The sequence below is a fragment of the Misgurnus anguillicaudatus genome, chromosome 24, assembly GCF_027580225.2.
Source record: "Misgurnus anguillicaudatus chromosome 24, ASM2758022v2, whole genome shotgun sequence".
In the NCBI taxonomy this organism is placed as follows: domain Eukaryota; kingdom Metazoa; phylum Chordata; class Actinopteri; order Cypriniformes; family Cobitidae; genus Misgurnus; species Misgurnus anguillicaudatus.
Genome location: NC_073360.2, coordinates 13,213,385 through 13,226,371, shown reverse-complemented (window position 1 = coordinate 13,226,371; position 12,987 = coordinate 13,213,385). Strand labels below are relative to the sequence as shown.

At 35.1% G+C, this 12,987-nt stretch overlaps 1 long non-coding RNA gene across 1 annotated transcript; it reads right to left on the bottom strand.

Moving 5' to 3' along the window:
- Window positions 1-10,866: 10,866 nt before the first annotated feature.
- LOC141361478 (uncharacterized) lies at window positions 10,867-12,355 on the bottom strand. The gene is made up of 3 exons (XR_012367595.1): window positions 11,904-12,355; window positions 11,645-11,760; window positions 10,867-11,517 (listed from the first exon to the last, which is right to left on the bottom strand). It is a non-coding gene; the product is annotated as an uncharacterized lncRNA (long non-coding RNA).
- Window positions 12,356-12,987: the final 632 nt, after the last annotated feature.

Genomic DNA, 12,987 nt, shown 5'->3' with positions numbered 1-12,987 from the left:
GCGGGTCGGGTATAATATATATATTTTTTTCTTTGCGGTCCGAGTTGCGGGCGGGTTGTTTATACATTGACCCGCGCATCACTGGTAAGCGTCGATAAGAGCATGGTTGTGTGTAAGATATGCAACAAGGAATTCACATATCACCGCAGCACATCGAGCCTCACGTATAATCTCAATGCAAAACATACAGCAGCTAGTGTGGACATTAGCCCGACTCCGGGTACAACGACGTGGTTGAACAAAAATAAACAATATGTTGTTAAGCTTATGTATTCAGTCATTATTCATAAAAATCCATGTAAAAATACTTCTTAATGTTCTCAGGTCAAATATTTATATGAGATTAAAATGCGATTAATTTAGATTAATTAATTACAAAGCCTCTAATTAATTAGATTAATTTTTTTAATCGAGTCCCGGCCCTAAAAATAATATAAAAATAGCATTTTATAATATACTGTAGATAAGACTGTAACACATAAGTATTAGCAACCAAATTATTGTTGTTATTAGAGTTTCAACGGGTCGAGCCGGCCCGACAAACCCGACGCAAGACGGGGGGGGGGTCGGATTCGGACAGATAATTCACGTTGATGTGTCGGGTTACATGGCGTCTGGGCTTTAAAAGCCACGGGCCGGGTCGGGTTGAGAACTCTAGATGTTATTCAATTTTTTGTAAACAGTAGTTGACAATGGCAGAATATTTTGTTTACGTATTCAAAAGCAGCTTTAAAAATGTTTTCGCTGGAAGCACACTGCTATCAATTTAATTTGATTTTATTTAAATAGCGCTTTTCACAATTGTTAAATTGTTTCAAAGCAGCTTTACATTAATAAAAGCAGGAGAAAACACAGATAAATCTGTGGACAACATAAGCAGTAGAGTATTGCGGCTAAGATTAAACCATAGTAGCGAGCGTAATAATGTAACTTATTACACGGCTCTCTGGAATGCTTGATTCTGATTGGTCAGTTGAGACATTTGCAGGTTCGTTCTTTTCAAATAATAACCGCTCCAAATTAATAACGCATAGCCGGACTACTTGCACGAGTGAAATCGCTCCGCGCCAATAAAGATCAATAAAGATTACTGTCTGTTTGGCGCCATCTTGTGACAAACACTGGACAACCACCACAAGACACAGACAGCTTACTGAGACTGAACTTGACAAAATAGAGCATGACAGCTACGAAGCCATCACACACAAAAATACAGAATGGGGATTAAAACTGCTCAAAGACTGGCTAAAAGAGAAAAAATGGAGACAGACAAGTATGAAGCAGCGGATCTTAATAAGGTATTACGATCATTTTATGCATCTGTGCAAAGTTTCGCGGAAGGATAAAAATGTTAATTTAAAACAAATATGCCAATAAAATGTTTAAAATTCATATTCATGTCCAGTTTTTTTCTTATGTGGCAAGTAGCCGTGTAATAAGCGGGATAATGTAGAGGCAGCCGGTAGTTATTGGGAAATAAGCCCCTTCAGTGTGATACAAGACCCTCCGCTTCGCGTCGGGTCCTGATCACACTGTCGGGGCTTATTTCCCAATAACTACCGGCTGCCTCTACATTATCCCTTACGTATAGAAGAGGGTGCAAAGTTAAGCCAATGTCAGCTGACTTCCCAGGGGTTAAAAAATTCCTTGCAAAGAAAATTGCTATAATCAAATTAATAAATTCAAATGTATAAAAAATTAATCCATATTGAGTGATTAATACACCATCATGTTGTCATTGATTTTTGAGATCAAATGTAACTTTTGCATTGCTGCTTTTATTGTGGCTATTAAAGGGTACATATTATGCAAAATCCACTTTTACAAGGAGTTTGAACATAAATGTGTGTTAGTATGGAGGACTAGGAGTGCAAAAATTATAAATAAATAAATAAATAAATACATGTACATATAAATATATAAAACAAACATAAATACATACAAAAATAAATATGCAGAGAAATATAAAAAACAAACATAAATGAGTATTGCAACTTTGATTTCTTTATTTTTGTATTAAAATATTTTTAAAAACATTTATTTATTTATTTCTGTATTTAATTAAAATTTGCTATTTATTCTTTTATTAATTTCCACATTTATGTATTTATTTATGTGAACATTTTATATTTTTTACATTTATTTATTTATACATTTATTTATTTCCACATTTATTTATTTAAACATTTATTTATTTCCACATGTATTTATTTATACATTTCCATGTCTAATATGTTAATAAGGAGGAGGCGTGTTTTTCTTCAGCCATAGCAATGGAGCACATAGTGGCAATGCTTGTGTAAACACGGGTTCTTAGGCCATTTAAAAAATTATAATTAAATACAGAAAAAATAAATGTTTTAAAAATATTTTAATACAAAAATAAAGAAGTCAAAGTTGCAATACTCATTTATGTTTGTTTTATATATTTATTTGTACATGCATTTATTTATTTATAATTTTTGCACTCCCAGTCCTCCATATGTTGGCAGTGTGTGAACACAATAACACAAGAATGAAAAAATCACCATCTCCTTCTGTTTTAATCCCCATTAAACCAAATTAGAAATGCTGTTTTGCTTCTCTTGTTAATGTGACATTACACAAACAAAGCCCCACCCACGGCCACTGACTGACTGGTTAATTTGACCCAAAATCTTTTCTAAATGTGTTTGTTAGCACATTGTAGCATTAATGCTGCTAAATATACTATTGTCTTAGATTGTATTTAGAGGAATCAGGTCTTTTTTAACCAAAAGCGCTCACTGTCTGTTTTTTAAGGGAGGAAGGAGCTGTAGCTCATTTGCATTTAAAGGGACAGACGTGACAACAGCACTTTTCTTCTTCCCCCCCAAATAGGGGAATTTTGGACATGCTACTAGTACTGTATAATAAATCTGTGGGGTATTTTGAGCTGAAACTTCACAGACACTTTCTAGGCACACATGAGACTTTTATTACATATTGTAAAAATGGGCATATGTGTCCTTTAAAGTAACCCGTTTTCCATAGTTGGCAGCGTCTGTATGCCAGTTCTGTACATATTATGTGATAATTCAGTTCAAGACCACATGGGAATAACCAAACACTGTGTGTACACAATGTGGTTTAGCTGCAGTGCCTATGCCAACTTAGAAATGTATCAAAACACAAGAATCCAGAGTAAATACAGTAAATTATTAAATATGTGTTTTAAGGAGTACAGTTTTGGATTTGAAAGGTCATTATCTGCCCGTTTTATACACTTGACATCCAAAATAAATGTTATTCTTGTCCAAAAAATCTGCCGCAGTGCCAGAAAATATCCAAAGGAGATGAAAACTCAGCTACCACAATTCAGTTGGCAGCCATTTTACAGTACAATACAAAGCTTGTAATTAGTTCCTCCTCCAGAGAAACACAAATCTGTTGCCATGCCTGACACTAGAGCTCTAACAAGCAAGCTGTCAGTCAAATTGTGCGAAAAACTTAAGACATAAATATTGCCTCCTCCTAAACATATGGAGTGTGAAGAAATAAAAACTATATACTGTATATACTGTAAATAAAAACAGCTCTCAGAGGGTAAAACAGTTTGTACATTGCAGGTACTGTAAACTTTTAATGAAATACTTGTAGTAAAAAGCAACTTAATATTTAGAGTCAACATCTGTGGCATGCTATTCTGATTTGCCCTTCAGTCTGTGAAAACAAATAAAAAAAAAAAAGTAATATAATGCACACAAAATGGGAACCTATGGGGCAGCTGTATAGCAACTTTTAAAGCATTTTCGTAAATTGAAAAAAAATCTACATTGTTGCACTTACAGAAAATTCTTAAAGGAATAGTCTACCCTTTTGCCATATTAAACTATTCCCTCAACCTATACGAATTATTACATACCTATCTTTTTTCAATGCGTGCAATGCGTAGGAATGAATGGGTCTAGGCTAAATGCTAACACATTCACGACGCGCCGTACAGTGCACGCATTGAAAAAATATAGATATGTATTAATTTGTCTAAGTTGAGGTAATAACATAGTTTAATATGGCAAAAAGGTAGACTATTCCTTTAAGTTTAATGAACTTGAATTTACATTTAATGTTAACTTTCTTGACTAGTAAGTAGGTGCTATAAATTATAAAAATAAAGTTATATTAGCTTAAGTTATTTCAACTTTATTTTTTGTCATTTAAAGCAAATCCTCACTTGTCAAAAAAGTTTAAATTAGTTGTAATTAAACTTTTAAAATTGTACAGTGCAGGTTTATGATTTTTGAGTCTTTATTGCAGACGGTAAATGTCTTGTGTTTCAAGAGCATTGCATGGGAGAGCAAAATGTTGTGAGTTTGATTTCCAGGGAAAACAAGTACAGTACTGATAAAAGTGCAAACCTTAAATGCACTGTAAGTCACTTATACATACAAATGCACAAGTAAACTTTCAAATTGTAATAAAAAAACTTTATTAATTCTTATGAAAATTGTGTCCAGAAAATTCTTCTACTCTATATTCACCATGAATTACATTTCTGTTTTATGCCTCAAATGTCACCAGAAGCAAAATAGCGAGCAGCTGGCATGCTGCAGGCAGGCGTTCAATGTGCCAGCGTTTCTGGACACCATACAGTACTGTACACTACATCACAGCAGACCTTACTGCAGAGTACATATCAGCAGACTGGCATCAAAGATTTATTCGCTCTCCAGTCACTACACCAGAGCAGGACCGAAACATCAGAGGACCCTGGAGACATTAGACTTGCCTGCCGAGGCCAGTACCTTTGTACGGGTCTTCTGGAGGAATTGGAAAACTTCCTAAAACTGCATGATTCACTACAGATCATTGCCTCTGCCTGCCAGATGTGGCTGCAAGCAGTGTTGGGAAAAAAAACTACTATGAAATTGTGGCTTGCCAGGGTACAAGTTACCTATAATTTTTAGTTTACAACGAAAGTAATTTCGCCATTCCAGGGCGACGTTAGAAAGGGGACATTTCAGGAAAGAGAGTTGGGTTATTGCATCAGCTTGGCACTTGTAAGGCTGTGTTTGCAATACTGTGTGCTGTAAAAAACAGTGATGGATCCTCTTGTTTTCTAGACTAGCTACATTTTTTGTACGTTAATCTGTACGTTGTGATTGGCCTGAATACCTCTGACATCAGCAAGAAATGTGACGCTCCTTACCATGTTTGAAAGATTCGCTCACAATGCAATGCTAACAGAAGTTAACTTACAGGCTGTGAGTCTGAAGCGGGAGGAATTATGATAATGTCGGTCTTGTCTACAGCATCAATGCCAGGAAGTAAACTGTTGCCTACAATCCGTGTGTTTTTTGTAGTCCAAGAAAAGTGATTTACTTTGGAGACGATAACTCGCGTCATCACTTACGGTACATTCACAAGGGGCGAAAGCGTTAACGCTTGACGGAAGGCTTGCCTGAAGTGTGGCCAACTGCCAATCACAGTGGACACAACACATGCTCCGGTCTTCCATAAACGTAATTGGCTGGCTCTGCCTAGGTTATTTGGATTAGGCGATCTGATTGGCTGACGCATGTGTTGCCGCTTGAAAAGTTGAGAAATGTTTAACTTCTGCCGCGAGCAACGGCACTGACGCAGCGTCGACGGATCCACAATTCAGTTCGGCAACGCATGACGTCACCAATTAAAAGTGAATGGGAAGCGTTAACGCTTACGCCCCGTGTTAATGTATCGTTACCGTTTGTACGTTTTGCATATCGTTAACATGTACTAATACACTGAAAACCCTAATAAGTTGACTGAACTCGTTGCCTCAACTAAATTAAGTAATGGGTCTCCAAAAAACATATATATTTAAGTTCACTTAACTTGGTGGCCACATAGATTGAACTTAAAATTTTAAGTTTACGAAACTTGGAGTTTGAACAGTGCACTTAAACAATTAAGTTCACTTGGTCTTCATGAAGAATTACATAAATAATAGCTTACCCAAATCTTAACTGCACTGTTCACGTGTTTCTTCATTACAGTGGAGAGAAATTAGTTAAATGTGTTGCATGCATACCAAAGGAAACACTGATCACCTAAACCGTGACTTTACAAAAAACACGATAATTTAAAACAAATGTGACCACCATCTCTATTACAGCATTTAATGTCAATTTTCTGCACATGTCAAAAAAAAATAATGTTGAACTGCATATTGACATCTAACTGGGGTCATTGTTGGATGTCCAAATCGCAGACCTTGTTTGTACATCATGTAGATGTCCAGAATTGGTCTTGGACCAACGGATGGAATTTAGATCTGCATGTTCATCAGACGTCTAATGTTTAGTGGGATTTTGATATGCAATGAAAACTTTTAGTTTAATTGTTTAAAATGTCTGGTAGAGAAGTTATTTAATTCAAGCGCAGTTGGAGGACAGCACTTCAACAAAGATGTTATCTCTAATACTGCTGTAATAAATTAAACTCAAGTTTACATCAAGTTGTACTAATGTTGGGATGTGGACTTTAACTTAAAGATAAAGTTTTCGTAAATCTTTCAGAAGACATGCTTTCCGATTTGTAAGACTATTATGTACAAATTTATGTGAAGCAATCCACGCTCTTATCACAGAAAGTATCTGCCGACGACCACAGGGGGAAAATATATCCAGATATACTCCCTATCAGCACAATCCAGTTGGCAGATATTTTACAAAACAAAGCAAGTATTTAGTGTCTCCTCCACTGAGCCAAGAATCTCTTGCCATCTCAAATATCATCCCAGGTCTAACATGCCAGGAGAGTTGTTAGGGTTTGCAAAACACAACAGAATACAAAGAAAATCTTTGAAAATGTCAGCTCCTTTTAGTATCAATCAGTAGCAGACAGTGGCATCTAAGAGCAAAATCAATTGCACATTTAAATACCAAAAACCTGTGTAATCCCATTTAAAAATATTGAGCATCTTACATCGCATGATTTAAATTCTAGCGTTTGTGATTGAATATTCCCCTTGACGACACACGTGAGGGTGGATTTAGGCTTAAGGAGATGCAATTGTGAAGAATGGATGTGTTCACACTGACGACATTTGCATTTTTTTTTTCAAATCTGATATTTAAGATCGAGCCCACTGTTATTTACATGTTATCTAATCAGATCTTGCTGTTTGATTATTTTCCCAGCATAGGCCAATCTACAATGGTTGCTATGGTGATGATGTTGGCATCAGCACCATGCCAAGTGATGTTCTTGTAAAACAACTATGAGAAATCATCTAGCAGAATGGAGAGGGCAGATCTACTGCGGGGTCTAAAGAGTTTGTTGCTTTATTTCCCGCTGTTGTTCTTCCACCAGCATCAAAGTGCATTGTGGGAAGTGAAAGCCACTAAAAGCTGTGAACAATGTTTATGTGATTTTTTTTCATTTAAGGAAAGATGTTGAACTTTCTACTTATCTAAGACTCCACTGAATTCAGGAAAGAGTATCAGTGTAGTGTACGCACTTTTCTTAGTGACGTATGATGAATGCGGAGGGTGGAGGCACGGACCAAAACAACCTTCCGCATTCATCATGCGTCACTAAGAAATGTGCGTACGTTACGCTGATACTTTCTCATGAAAGATGGCGGCGTTATTGTAAAGGACTTTTGATAGAGATCAGATTCAGATCAAAACATACACAGGGTTTGAACTGTTTGACCTGAGGGAATACTTCCAGGTTTTATAAATTTTATAAATCTGGTGAATAATAATAGCAGAAATATAGATTGTTGGAAAAACTTTTTTTCGCTTAAAGGTGCAGTGTGTATATTTTAGCGGCATCTAGTGATGAGGTTGCGAATTGCAACCAGCTGCTTAGTCCACGGCTCACCCCTCGCTTTTGAAACACATAGAGAAGCTACGGTAGCCGCCACTGGACAAACATGTCATCGTTGGAGACAACTTAGAAAAAAAGTTTGTCCATTAAGGGCTTCTGTAGAAACATGGCGACACAAAATGGCGACTTACACGGGGGGTCCCCTTACATGGATGTAGATAAAAACGTCTCATTCTAAGGTAATAAACACATAACGGTTCATTATGAAAGGTCTTTATACACCCCTGATAATATAGTTTTATATATTATTTTGCATTTCTGTCAAGAGATCTTTCTAAAAATTACACCTTTAATTGACGAGTGACTTGTTAAGAAACTTGTGGTTTCCTAAAGACGAGGGAGATGGCGAGCATGGATCACCGCTATTTGAAAGGATGTCTGGCAGCCAATCTATAGTACATTAACGTTATTGTGTAAAATGAATACAGTATAGTTTTTAATTCGCTTTAACTATGATTTAAATTAGGGATGCACCGAATCCAGGATTCGGATTCGGCCGAATACTGGGCTTTTTGACGGGGTTCGGGTTCGTCCGAATCTTACATTTTTTTTCCACCGAACCGAACCCTAGGCTTGCCTTACGCTGGTCGACGTCACGCAGCCATTGATAACACACATAGAGTGCTGACATGGAGGTAAGCATTTTTTTTCAGTGAGCCTTAGGGGCGGTTCACATAGGGGCGGTTCACGCTTTCATTATGCATAGGCTTATGGTAATTGTCAAAATATCTTTTTTTACAGTTAAAATCAAATAAAATGAAAAATACACTGCTGTGGACGTTGTTTACTTTATTAATGTGTTTTTGGAATATGGATGCGAGTAGGATTCGGTTTCCCAAAAAATCTGGATTCGGTGCATCCCTAATTTAAACTAAATTAATCTACTTGTTATTTATTTTGCTTGTCATCAGATTAAAACTACTCTAAAAGGACTTTGTTGTTATTGATTCTTTGTGTAAGTTTACCGGATATTAAGTTTGTTCCACGGAAGCCGTTTGTTTATGTTGTCACTGCTGAAACCGTCTAGAAAGTTGGACAGTAAAACAGCTTTAGACAGTAAAACAAAAACATTGCATTGTAAATAACTCCAATTGGCTTGACTTCCAAAAGTAAGAAATCCATTACAGTACATTTTGATTTCGTACCCAGAAAAGTAATGTGTACATAAAACAAATGGTGCATTTCTTTTAAATAGGATAGAATTGATGAATGTTAAGAGTTTGGAGCACTCATGCAATTTGCTTCAGTCCAATTATGCAAATTCTTATGCTGCTGATAACAGAGTTTGTATTAGCCAGTATCCCTCAATATACATGATGCAAATCACTGAGTTATGCCAGGAACAGTTAACACAATATGTCACCATCCATGTGTCACTTTGTTTTATTACAGACACCCTCAGAAAATAATGGCATGTTTGAAGATCATAAAGCACATGCCACATCCATTCCTAATCAATTTGATAAATAAACCACAAGTATATATTCATGAAGGTCCAGGGGAGCTGCTAGGCTGAATCTAGGTCATTGGAAAAGAGCATAAGTTTCCTCTGTAGCATTGAGAGGAGAAACATACAAGCACAAGGAATTCCTAATATTCCCTAAAGGGTGGATGGGCTGATGTGGGGATGCATTGCCTGGAAAGGATCTCTCTCTCTCTCTCTCTCTCTCTCTTTCTCTCTGAAGAGATCACACATCGACAGAGAGAAAATGAGAAATAGAGAGTGAAGAGAAAGGGAAGATTTTTTTCTGCATTAGCCTTGGGGTCTTCGCAGTGTCCTGTATCACTGCATACACTGCTATTGATTTACACGCTCACAGTGTACCTGGAGGACTGCTGACATATGGCAAGCTGCTTAGCATATCACATACGGACATGTCCAGTCGGTAAAAAATGGTATACAGATTGACAGGTGAACCCTCCTGTGTGGATATGAATTTTGCATCTTGTCCAGTTTAATTACAGTAAATGAGACAAGTTAATAAACACATTTTTACTTAAAAACTTAATTTTATCATGTTGAATCGACTACCTTGATATGATTGATTTGGGACTGTGAACTAGGTATATTACACAATTACATATATTATACAAATTATTTTTTGCATTAAAGATACCAAAGAATGCACTGAAATAATATGTAAAATGTATACCTTAATAGAAGGTATGTGGCTTAAGAGCAAGAATTGAACCTACGCCGTAGGCTACTAGTCATTTATTTTATTTATTTTTTATTTATACAATTAATCATGCAGATCGCTAGTAGGCAGTGTCCACTTGAGTTTTTTTAATTTCGCTCCTCAATAGCTTTTAAATGGAAATGTGTATGCGGTAATTTAATGCAGAATTATTTTACCTGAGGGAGGTGTTCTAGCGGACCAATCACAGTGCTTCCGATGAAAAGTGAAAAAAATAAGATCTTTGCACATTGGATCTGAAATATTTTTCCGAAATATTCACACGTAAAAAATTACCTCTTGTTGAAACAGTGCCTCTAAAACTTTCATCTGTTATAAAAATATTCGGTTCATTCGGTTTCATTTTCTACATGATCGCATCCATAGCAAGCATTTTGAGAGGTGCTTTGACATTTTAGATCCACCATACAAGCATCGCCAAAATCCAAGTGTTTGACAAGTTGATCCACTTCGTCTTGCAGCACAAAGTGTGACAAAGTGAGAAATACAAAAAGATAGAATATAAAGACAAATAGCAAGTGATGTGATTGTTCGGTATGGTACACTCTTAAGAAAAATGGTTCTATATAGTACCAAATAAGGGTTCTTCAGCTCGTAACAATAGCAGCACCCTCTTTGGTACTATATAGAACCCTTTTTTAGATGGTTCTATATAGAACCTTGCCTTGAAAAGTGCTACATAGAACCACAGTGGTGCTTTAAAGAACCCTTTCATTTATTCGCAATCAGGAGGATTATTTTTGTTTATATTTTTGTTTTGTTTTTTATTTATAGCACTTTATAAGGTTTAACAGTTTAAAAACAGAACTGCAAGACATCAGAAAAATACTTTTATTTTCACTTTTTCATTACATGAGATATCATACAATAACAAATATGTGCAATAAAATCACAATCAAAATAAATATATGAATTATTATGCAAATATAACAAATCACTACTCAAATAAGATATGGATGTTAAATGACAGCTCCAAAATTAAATAAATGAACAATAAAATTTGGCAAAGACAATCATTCTAAATAGACAACAATAACATGAAATCAATAAAATCATGACATATGCGACATCAAAACATGCAAATGATAATAAATACTGAATTTTAACATATCATGACATTACATTCAGATGTAAACACTTTAGCACAAACAGATAAATGGCATAGAATACAGAATAATGGGATGTTAATGATACATTACTAACTGTAAATATAAAAGTCAATAGGATTGTGTCAATGTTTGTAGAATCTCGCCAAAAAAGTCCAAATTATTTTGTTTGCTGGATCATTGTACAGTACATACTCCATCCAATATTCTTTGTTTTGTGACAATGAGGTTGAACATTCAGTCAGATAAGAGTAAGATAAGAGATGACTGCCGTTGTCATGTTGATCTTGAGACGCAGGCTGTGAGAACCACAGATTCCCATCACCTTGCAGTGGTCATCATCATAGAAGGATGAGCATCAGGCTGTACAAGATTTGGATCTATTGGACATGGGAAAAAGGATAAGACATAGAGACAAAACAAGTTAATATCAGCCTGAAGTTTGCTTACATACTGTATGTAAAACATGATTTGACAGAAGTTTTAATATGATTCTGCTCAAGCTACCTGTTTTGTCAGTAAATAGGTGAATGGTTGGCGAGAGATTTATTCATAAATTGAATAAACATAAACCACTGTTATCAAGTCAATGGCCGACCTGCAGAGCTTCACATATGATCTACCTACAACAGATAGACAAAAATAATAAGTAATTCTGCTATTACATGTAAATGTGCCACAAGATCACACACACAATCTTTAAAATGTTTAAACAGTAAATAACTATTTTTTAATGCCAGCATTGAAAGAAACATGCATATATCACCTTTAAAAACAGGATGTGTCTCTCATATCAAGTGATCATACGCACTGCATTCACTCAGCATAAGAAAGATTACCTCACGAAAACTCTGAAATTTCAATTAAAAAATCTAAACACATGTTGTACCACATTATTTTCATAATTAAGTTTAATGAACTTAATGTACAATATACATGTATTAGCTTTTTAACACTTTAACAAATCATCATCCTAAGTCTTAAAGCAGAGTCCTCTAAATATATCATTTAAAAAAGAATGAAGCTTACCTGTTATAAAGGGAATGAAGCTTACAGTATAAAGTTTACCTGTTATAAAATAAAAAAATTACAATAAGAACACACAAAATTTCAAAATGTTTAAACAGTAAATGACTATTATTATTTTAATGTCAGCTTTGAAAGAAAGATGCCTACATCACCTTTTAAAAACAGGAAGTGTCTCTAGCATATCAAGTGGTCATACGCACTGCCTTCACTCCCAGCATAAGCAAGATTACCTCACATACGAAAACTCTGAAATATCAATAAGAAAAAAACTAAACACATGTTATACCACATTCTTCTGATAATTAGTTTAATAAACTTAATGTACAATATACGTGTATTTTAACACTTTAACAAATTATTATCCTAAATAACTGTTAAAGCAGAGTCCCCTACATATATCATTTAAAACAGCATGAAGCGTACCTGCTATAAAGAGAATGAAGCTTACGGTATAAAGTTTACCTGTTATAAACGATATAAAGTACAATAAGAACACACAAAGCTTCAATTTACAAAATGTTTAAACAGTAAATAACCATTATTTTAATGTCAGCATTAAAAACATGCATACATCACCTTTAAAAACAGGATGCGTCTCTCATATCAATCGGTCAAACGCAGTGCCTTAAAACAAGATTACCTCACATACGAAAACTCTGAAATATCAAATAAAAAAACAAAACACATGTTGTACCACATTCTTTTGATAATTAGTTTAATAAACTTAATGTACAATATACATGTATTAGCTTTTTAAAACTTTAAGAAATCATTATCCTAAGTCTTAAAGCAGAGTCCTCTAAATATATCATTTAAAAAAG